This window comes from Triticum urartu, chromosome 1 (assembly GCF_003073215.2).
Source record: "Triticum urartu cultivar G1812 chromosome 1, Tu2.1, whole genome shotgun sequence".
NCBI classification, from domain to species: domain Eukaryota; kingdom Viridiplantae; phylum Streptophyta; class Magnoliopsida; order Poales; family Poaceae; genus Triticum; species Triticum urartu.
The window spans coordinates 550,681,646-550,692,822 of record NC_053022.1 but is presented as its reverse complement, the minus strand read 5'-3'; positions in this window follow the sequence as shown (position 1 = coordinate 550,692,822).

The window sequence follows — 11,177 nt, the reverse complement described above, 5'->3', positions numbered from 1 at the left end:
GAAACTGCTAGAAAATTTCTTGCCTGCAATGATAGAAGTGATCTTAAGAAACTATTAGCTAAGTTGAAAGAAAAATCTTTGAATGCTAGAATGAAATATGATCCTGCTTATGCTACTTCGCCTATCTTTATTACTAATAGGGATTATGATTTCTCAGTTGATCCTGAGTTAATTACTTTGGTTGAATCTGATCCTTTCTATGGCTATGAATCTGAAACTGTTGTGGCACATTTTACTAAATTAAATGATATAGCTACCCTGTTTACTAATGATGAGAAAACTCGCTACTATTATATCCTTCAATTATTTCTGTTTTCATTAAAGGGTGATGCTAAGATATGGTTTAATTCTCTTGATCCTGGTTGTGTGCGTAGTCCCCAGGATATGATTTATTACTTCTGTGCTAAATATTTCCCTGCTCATAAGAAACAAGCTGCTTTAAGGGAAACATATAATTTTGTGCAAATTGAAGAAGAGAGTCTCCCACAAGCTTGGGGGAGGCTTCTCCAATTACTTAATGCTTTGCCTGATCATCCTCTCAAGAAAAATGAAATACTTGATATCTTTTATAATGGACTAACCGAGGCTTCCAGAGATTACCTGGATAGTTGTGCTGGTTGTGTTTTCAGGGAAAGAACTGTTGATCAAGCTGAAATTCTATTGAATAATATGTTGACCAATGAAAATAATTGGACACTTCCTGAACAAACTCCTAAGCCAACTCCGAAGAAAAGGGGTATTCTATTTCTTAGTCCTGAAGATATGCAAGAGGCAAAGAAATCTATGAAAGAAAAAGGAATAAAAGCTGAAGATATTAAGAATTTACCACCTATTGACGAAATACATGGTCTTAATTTGCTGCCTGTTGAAGAAATACATGGTCTTGATAACCCGACACATGTAGTAAAGGTAAATTCCCTCTATAGATATGATAAAGCTGAAATCCCTGCTGCTATGTTTGCTAGCCAATGTTTGGATGAATTTGCTAACTTTATGGTTAAGCAAGAAGATTTTAATGCTTATTTTGGTAGACAACAGAAACACAATGCTTATATGATTGAACACTTGAGTGAATATATGGCTAATACGTGTCCAACGTATCTATAATTTATGAAGTATTCATGCTATTATATTATCAACCTTGGATGTTTTATATGCATTTATATGCTATTTTATATGATTTTTGGGACTAACCTATTAACCTAGTGCCCAGTGCCAGTTTCTGTTTTTCACTTGTTTTTGAGTTTTACAGAAAAGGAATATCAAACGGAGTCCAATTGACGTGCCAATTTTTGATGATTTTTTATGGACCAAAAGAAGACCCCAGAGTAAAAGAGTTGGGCCAGGAGAGTCCCGGGGCGCCCACGAGGGTGGGGGGCGCCCCCCAGGCGCGTGGGCCTACCCCGTGGACGCCTCGGGCACCTCCTTGACGTGAGACCAACGCCAAAAATTCCTATAAATACAGAAACCTCGGAAAATTAACCTAGATCGGGAGTTCCGCCGCGAGAAGCCTCCGTAGCCACCGAAAACCAATCTAGGCCCTCTCTGGCACCCTGCTGGAGGGGGCCATCATCACCGGAGGGCATGGAGGAGGATCCCGGAGGGGCCATAATCACCATGAAGGCCAAGGACCAGAGGGAGAACCTCTCCCCATCTAGGGGGGAGGCCATGGAGGAGGAAGCACAAGGTGGAGAACCTCTCCTCCTCTCTCTCAGTGGCACCAGAGTGCCATCGGGAGGGGAATCATCGCCGCGGTGATCGTCTTCATCAACATAACTGAGGGAGTCCTGGATTAGGGGGTATCCGGACGGCCGGACTATATCCTTTGGCCGGACTGTCGGACTATGAAGATACAAGATTGAAGACTTCGTCCCGTGTCCGGATGGGACTCTCCTTGGCGTGGAAGGCAAGCTTGGCAATACGGATATATAGATATCCTTCCTTGTAACCGACTCTATGTAACCCTAGCCCCTTCCGGTGTCTATATAAACCGGAGGGTTTAGTCTGTAGGACCAACAACAACAATCATACCATAGGCTAGGTTCTAGGGTTTAGACTCTTCGATCTCATGGTAGATCAACTCTTGTAATACTCATATCATCAAGATCAATCAAGCAGGAGTAGGGTTTTACCTCCATCGAGAGGGCCCGAACCTGGGTAAAAACATCATGTCCCCCGTCTCCTGTTACCATCCGCCTAGACGCACAGTTCGGGACCCCCTACCCGAGATCCGCCGGTTTTGACACCGACAATCACCATCATCATCTCTTTTACGCGGTCCACTCTCCCGCACCCCGCTGTAATCCCTACTTGAACATGGTGCTTTATGCCACATATTATGATCCAATGATGTGTTGCCATCCTATGATGTTTTGAGTAGATATCTTTTGTCTTTGGGTTGATTGATGATCTAGATTGGTATGAGTTGTATGTTTTACTTTGATGCTATCCTATGGTGCCCTCCGTGTCGCGCAAGCGTGAGGGATTCCCGCTGTAGGGTGTTGCAATACGTTCATGATTCGCTTATAGTGGTTGGTGAGTGACTGAAACACAAACCCGAGTAAAGGGGTTGTTGCGCATGGGAATAAAGAGGACTTGATGCTTTAATGCTATGGTTGGGTTTTACCTTAATGATCTTTAGTAGTTGTGGATGCTTGCTAGAGTTCCAATCATAAGTGCATATGATCCAATTAGAGAAAGTATGTTAGCTTATGCCTCTCCCTGATATGAAACTGCAATAGTGATTACTGGTCTTGTTAACGATTGCCTAGGACAATTCCGCACACCGATCCACCATTATTCCACACTCGCTATTTATAATATTTAGTAATATATTCTAACTTTATGATAACATCACCTACTTTTATATTTTAGCTCTCCGATATCATACAAAGTTTCCACTTCATACCCACAACATAGTTTTATTTCTCGTTGCTAGTTGGAAGCAAACGTTCAGTGTACGTAGAGTCATATAAGTGGCAGATAGGGCTTGAGAGAACATTGATCTTACCTTTAGCTCCTTGTGGGTTCGACACTCCATACTTATCACTTCCACCTTTGGTGCCATACTGGCAACCAACCCAATCCTGGCCGCGCCGAACATCGGCGAACCAATGCTGTTGTACATTGCGGCAACTCATCAGGTTGTAAGCGCAATGCTCGTCGTCGAACGAGAAACGGACGGACATAAATTCCCCCTTCAAAAGCCAGTATATTATGTATCCACTGTCCTCACTCCATGCAAATCACGATACCCACATTATCAAAAGATAGCCTATGCGGTATTCATGGCATCCCAGAAGCTGCGACACTACTTTCAACAGTGTTCAATTATAGTAGCCTCGGAAGTGCCACTTAATGATATTATAAACAACCGCGACGCCACAGGCCGGATTGCCAAATGGGCCATTGAGCTCCTCCTGTTCGACATAACGTACAAACCCCGACGAGCCATTAAATCGCAAGTATTGGCCGACTTTGTCGCCGAATGGACGGAAGCCGAACTCCCTAAAGAGTACGACGCATACTCCAATTGGATCATGCACTTCGACGGCTCCAAAATGCTGGCTGGTCTGGGGGTTGGCGTCGTCCTGACGTCCCCAACCGGAGATACAGTTCAATACGTACTACAGATACTGTATACAGACTCCAACAACGCAACCGAATACGAAGCCCTGTTACATGGTCTTCGGATGGCAGTTTCCATGGGCATTCAACGCCTGGAGGTGCGTGGGGATTCGAACCTCGCAATATCCCAAATAAATGGAGACTACGATGCCAAGGATCCGAAGATGGCGGCCTATCGCAACGCCGTCCAAAAGATGTCAGCTCGGTTCGAGGGGCTCGAATTTCACCATGTGGCTCGGGAAAACAATCAGGCGGCGGATATCCTCGCCAGCATCGGCGCAAAACGCGATGCGGTCCCCCAACATCTTTTTAGAGAGGTTGTTTAAGCCATCCGTGGTATGGGAAGGGGACACCGGTAACAATAGTCCGGACCCGGCCAAAATGCCCGATACCGAACACTCTGACATAATCGAAGGCTGTTCCACCGAAATAACACCTTCAGTCCACGTAATAATGGCCATCATCGCCCCGTGGACAGAACCATTCCTGGCCTACCTAACTAGGCAGGAACTTCCCGAGGACCAAAATGAGGCACGCTCATAGTGCGGCGATCTAAAGCCTACAGGGTCCACGAGGGAGAGCAGTATAAAAAAAGCACTACCGAAGTCCTTCAAAGGTGCATCTCCGAAGAGGAAGGGCGGAAGCTTTTGGCAGAATTCATGCCGGACTCGGCGGCCACCACGCCGCAGCACGGGCCCTTGTAAGCAAGGCCTTCCATACAAGTTTTTATTGGCCGACGGCCCGGGTAGATGCACAGGACTTGGTCCAACGCTGCGTCGGTTGCCAGCTTTTTGCAAACCAATGCCACATGCCACCCACCGCCCTCCAAACAACCCCCATTACCTGGCCCTTCGCGGTCTGGGGGCTTGACATGGTTGGACCCCTTAAAGGGGGAACCCATAAGAAAAAAATACTTACTGGTCATGGTGGATAAATTCACCAAATGGATAGAAGCCAAACCTGTTAAAACGGCCGAATCCGGACCGGTGATAGACTTCATATCCGGGGTTGTACACCATTATGGTGTCCCCCCACAGCATCATCACTGACAACGGCACGGACTTCACGGCCGACGAGGTAAAACTCTGGTGCAGCAACATGGGCATTAAGCTCGATTATGCCTCTGTCTATCACCCACAAACTAACAGCCAAGTTGAGCGAGCAAATGATCTTATCATGAGCGGCATCAAACCAAGATTAGTGCGGTCCTTAAAGGAGTCTAACACACACTGGGTAGAGGAGCTCGACTCTGTACTCTGGGGGCTGCGGACCACGCCGAATCGTACTACCAGATACACACCCTTCTTTATGGTGTACGACGCAGAGGCGGTTCTGCCCTGCGACATAATTCATGACTCACCTCAAGTGTGCATGTACGAAGAAAGAGAAGCCGAGCTCGATCGGCAGGACAGTCTGGACACCCTGGAGGAGGAGCGCAACGTGGCAAAAGCCTGTTCCGCATTCTATCAGCAACAGGCTCGCAGATACCAAAGCAGAGAAGTACGGGCCAAAACTTATAACGTTGGCGAGCTAGTTCTATGCCTGCCGGAGAAGAAAAAGACCAAGCTCGAGCCCAAATGGGAAGGTCCCTTCATTATTGACCAAGTTCTGACCAGTGGAGCGTACCGTCTGCGGGATGCATCGAATAATCGACTTGAGCCGAACCCATGGAACGCAGCCAGGCTCCGAAGATTCTACGCCTAGTGCCGGACTCTATGTTCGTCTCCTTCCTGTATCCATTTTTTTCATATACATTATCTGTCTTTTTTCTCTTTCTTTCTTTTATTCTTTCTCAAGGCCTTCAAGGGCCAACTTGTGCCTTGCTTGCACACTATTGACGCGCTAACCGCGCTCATTATACCTGGGGGCTTCTTACACAGAAGCTTAATTATTTATCTGGGCTTCATGCCCTGCACATGTGTTATTCTTCTGCATGTACCTTTTCTTCGCCATTATATGCATCGATATGACTTAAGTTTTTGCCAAACTGGGTTGCCTGGCTCTTGTATTTATGCCCTACGTTCCCGTTAATTCGGCTAGGGCATAAAGGGAGCAGCTCTGCGATTGTTACTGCCGGGTCAGCCGGATGTGTACCTCAGACTGGGTGAAGCCGAAAGCTAGCGTTCTTAAGGGAATATTCGGTCGGTGAACAAAAGATGATTTTTATTTATTTTCCATATGTGCCCCCAGATGTTTTTGCCCGCGTCTCCTCTCGCAGTACGGACATGCACTTTAGGGCATGCGTACCTAGGGAAAGGAACCCTTAACGGAACTATTCTCCCTGGAAGATGTTTCTTACTACCCATGTAATATAACATAACTAGTTGGGTACTTGTCTGTTCAAGCACTAATGACCCCTATGCCTTGTTTCCACGCATACCTCGGTTCTTATATAACTGAGCGGGTATTTGGATACACTCCATACTATCGGGTCCCGAGGTTGAAGCGAAAAGGTCCGCCATGACAAATGATTTACAATCTGGCTAGAAGGCATTATACATGTCACTTTAATTACATGGTCATGTAGACTGAATAAATTCCTCTTCTATACCATCCAACAGGCTGTCTAGCCTACAATCGTGTTGGGAATACTTTGCGGCTAGTTCTACTTTCCCATACACTAAGCTAACAGGGATCTCTTTCCCATCGGGCCCCACAGGTCCGACCTCGTCCATGTGGTTTGGGTCAACCTTGGTATACCGCGTCTTCACCATGGCCCAGGCTTCCCTGGCACCTTGACGGCAGGCCGATATCTTCCATAATCGGAAGCGCCGCTGTGCTCCCTTGAGCTTCTCTGAAAGCTCTCCAATGCCTGCTGGCGGGGAGATGGATGGCCACAAGGCCTGGGCAATACCTTGCATCACCTGCCGAACTTGTTCGTGCAGTTGTGAGAGCTCAGGTAGAAGATCACCCATAGATCCGGGCATCTTCTCCGCGGGACGACCCGTCAGCATACCTGCAGACATAACTCTGTTAGCCGGCTTCTCCGCTGCACTCTTTTAAGGGTTCGTTCAAGCACTTACTGAAAATGCCGCGTCAAAGCCGCTTATTCTCCTTCATGGAGTCCGTAAGCTGGGCTCGAACATCTTTCAGTTCCACGCTCAGCTTGGTATTGGCGTCTTGGAGATTGTTTTTCTCCCGCATGACCTTAGTCAGCACGCGTTCGCCAACCTTTAGCTGTCGTACGACATGCTGGTCCTCCGGATTCTCTCCGGAGTCATCTGCAATATCTATTGTTAGATCTGCAGCCACGCCGCACACTAGATGGTACCTATCATTCTTTGAAACAAATGTTACCAGCTGGGGACTTTTCAGGTTCCTTCAATGCGGCAACGGCGGCCCAAAGTTGGGCCTTGCATTCCTCCAGCTCCTGTGACAGTCGAGTATTCTTCTCTATAAGAACCTGCACAATACATGATCCTTAAATCAGTTGTGCCAACTGTTTCAAGTCTCAGGGGCTACCGATATATATACTCATCAAATTTTCTTACCCGTACATCCTTTACATACTGGTCCGTGGCTCTGGCTAGACCATTTTGAGCAGCACGGATGTATGCATCTCCCGAGTTGAATGCATCAAACGCCTCTTGGGAGAAACAAGTGTCACGGAGTACGGCTCGGCGACGCCTGTGATTCATGGCGCTCTCCACTTTGGAATTCGTAGCGGATATCTTATCCGCATCCTCTGTAGAAGGAGCATCCGGTGTGTACCTTGTGTTAGCTTCCGCCTCTGTGTCCGGCCCTGGAGCCCGACTGCTAGAGGCATGATCGGCGACCTCTCCGGATATTGTCCGGCGAGCATTCTTCCTTCTAGGAAACACGGGTGTTATTATGTTTTTAAAGACGACAACCACAGAGTGAGGTGTTGCATCATACCTCTGCGCTGGCGTCTCCATCCGGACCGCCTTCCTTTTTAGCCTGTCCAGCTTTGAAACCCCTTGTTGGCGAGTCGCCGCGGGCTCGGCATGGCGTCCCGAGGGCCTTCCCTATAAAGCACCGTTTGTATACGGTAGGTGAAGTGCATAAAAGGAAATCCTTTTCAAAGGTTCGGACTCCGGTCTCATTTACCTGCGAGGCTGGGAGTAGCCCAGGGTAGTCGGCTATAATGGCCACCATGGCGTCATCACAGCTTAGCTGATAGAAAATCCTATCAATCAGCTCCACGAATATGTTCGGATCCTCTTTCAGGCCGGGGTCGAGGACCCGATCAGGATCCTCCGGTTGTGGAGGTGGGCTATTGATCTCCCCTACCGCTTTACACAGTTCCTGCGATGAAACAACAAGGTAAATATTTATCACGAAAACAAGGGTAGGATGGAAGTAAAAAGAGCGGAAGCTCACCTAGCTTTGAGGGTTGTTCATGGAGAATCCATCCCGTGGCTTCATGCGGAGGAACTCCTCTTCTTCCCCCTTATGCAGATCAGATAGAATTTTTGCTAGAGCGGCAACTGAGTCCGGTCCCTTGCGCCCGCAGCGAGTGGCATCATCTTCCCCGTTGAAGTGCCACATGGGGTGGCCTCGATATTGAAGTGGCTGCACCCCCCGCATAATGCATATTGCCATAACCTTGATTATGGTCAGTCCTGATTTAGCCAGCAACTTTATCTGGCCCATCAGATAAAATACGTCTCTATCATCTTCCTCCTATGGGCTCCGCCGGCGCCAGCTTAGGCGTTTCTTCAAAGGGGCGTTGTCGAACTCAGGAAGACCAATCCGGATAGGATCCGGGAGAGGAACATCCTCCATATAAAACCACTCCGAAGGCCAGTCCTCAGACGTCTTCTTCGGGGTACTGGATAGGTATCCGGTCCCGGCGATGCGCCATACTTCGGCTCCACCCACTTGATATATTGATCCCCTCTGTGTACGGGGCACAAGGCAGAACAACTTCTTCCACAACGCGAAATGAGCTTCGCAACCCAGAAACAGCTCGCAAAGGGCTACGTAACCAACGATGTGCAGTATGGAGGCAGGGGTGAGGTTGTGCAACTGGAGGCCGTAGAAATCCAGGAGCCCTCGGAGAAATGGATGGATTGGAAATCCGAGTCCCCTTAACAAATAAGGGATAAGTCATACCCGCTCTCCCTTAGAGGGGTTGGGAAAGCTCTCTGCTTTCTCCCCGCCATTATAGGTGGCGAGCCCGGCTCGAACCGGGACCATATACGCTGGAGGGAGGAATCCCTGGGTCTGTAGCTTCACTAATTGGCTGTGCGGGATGGAACACTTCTCCCAGTCTCCGGGCTTGGGGCTGCGGGAGAGAGAGGAGGAGCTGCGCCGGCCGGCCATGCTGGGATGGATTTTTTCGGGCACGCTCCAATGAATGCTCGCTGAGGGAGGATGGTGTGGTTTGGATCTGAGGATCCTCGTCTCTTTAATAGAAAGTTCATTCACATAGATGGGGTGGTAAATGTAAAAACACCCTGGGTCCTCACATTCGCTTGACACGTGGAAGATGGGCATTATTGGACGCAGAAGCCAAGAAGCGCAACATTTGCGAGAAGCCGGACACTATTTAACAGGTACTCAGAGTTTGAAGAAGAACCCGCCTTGCAATGCCGAAGACAATCTACGCGCCGGACTCGTCGTCATTGAAGCCTAGTTCAGGGGCTACTGAGGGAGTCCTGGATTAGGGGGTATCCGGACGGCCGGACTATATCCTTTGGCCGGACTGTCGGACTGTGAAGATACAAGATTAAGGACTTCGTCCCGTGTCCGGATGGAACTCTCCTTGGCATGGAAGGCAAGCTTGGCAATACGTATATATAGATCTCCTTCCTTGTAACCGACTCTGTGTAACCCTAGCCCCCTCCGGTGTCTGTATAAACCGGAGGGTTTAGTCCGTAGGATCACAACAACAATCATACCATAGGCTAGCTTCTAGGGCTTAGCCTCTTCGATCTCGTGGTAGATCAACTCTTGTAATACTCATATCATCAAGATCAATCAAGTAGGAGTAGGGTTTTACCTCCATCAAGAGGGCCCGAACCTGGGTAAAAACATCGTGTCCCCCATCTCCTGTTACCATCCGCCTAGACGCACAGTTCGGGACCCCCTACCTGAGATCCGCCGGTTTTGACACCGACATTGGTGCTTTCATTGAGAGTTCCACTATGCCGTCACGGTAAGGAAGGATGCCTCATCTCGTCGTTAAAAACAACATTACCGCCGGGGGAGCCCTGGCTGTCGGCCAAACTCTCCGGCTAGGCAGTTTCATCATGACCGCCCGTTTGGCTGCTACACCGACGATGACTTCTCGGGTCATCGAAAACAGCCTCCACGTCGGCTCGGAATTTGCTGAGCAGATGCATCCAATGGAGCTCTCATCCCTAAACGAGCTCTTGGATCACATCGCCGCCTTGGGAGTCGCTACGGACTATGATCGGATTGGGCTTAAACCAGATCAAAGGGAGATTAGCTCTCCATCGGTCACCCATCATATTGCGGTGGTGGAGGAACAATGCGGCGATTCTTCCTCTATCTTGAGGACTAACTATGTCCGGATTCCTGAGCTCTCCGAGCCGGATACCCGTTTACGGGAGGACATCACCCAAGCCCTGAACCTAGAGTCAGGCGGCGGGCCAGACTTATCGGGCAACATCCCGGAACCCGAACTTCCAATATTGGAAATTCCTCGGCCCCTGGGTCTCAGATCGGGTAAGGGTTCGGACTCAAATCCACTCACCCACCCAAACATAAACGATCTTTCCCATATCATGCAAGTGCCCCAGGAAACAGTACATCATTATTGGGCCAGATTCCTCCTTGTGATGAACAAGGTTAAGGACTATCGCGAGGAAGACACAGTCTCAATTTTCCGCAATAATTGCACGGACAAGGGAATCCTTAACGCCATAAGTTGCCGTGACATATCACGCTTTGCTGACTTGGCGTCCATAGTATGAAAGTACTGTGCAATGGAAAGCGCCTGGAAAACCGAAACGAAATTTTGGGATAATCCGGCTCCAAATATACACCCAGTCCGAAGTAAAAGGGTGCACTATCATAAGACACCCGAGTCAATTACAAAGAAGCAAAAACCCTCTAGAGGGTGTGGAACTGTATTGGACGGATGGCTCAACGGACCCTGCAAAATTCATAGTACAGCGGATACCATACCAACACACAGCCTTAGAGCATGTTGGGTACTCCGGCAGGTGGCCAAAAGTGGTGAGGATCTTCTCATCCCAGATGCCACAGAGCACCATCCCGGGGATAACAATACGGTATTAACAGTCTTTTAAACATTCGCATCAAATAATAGGTGCAAGCGAACACTCCACAACCTTGCCAAAATCTGCCACATGGCATCAATAAATCCATGGAGTGACACAGCTATTACCTGCAATGCCAGTGATGAACCTAAATTCCGACCAGCCCGAGCACCAGCTCCACTGGTCCTCAGTCCAATTGTGGATGGCTTTCGACTCACCAAAGTACTCATGGACGGAGGCAGTGGATTAAACCTCATCTATGAGGAAACTCTTCAAAAAATGGAAATAGATTGGAACCGCATTGAGCAAAGCAGCACAACCTTCAGAGGAATCATCCCC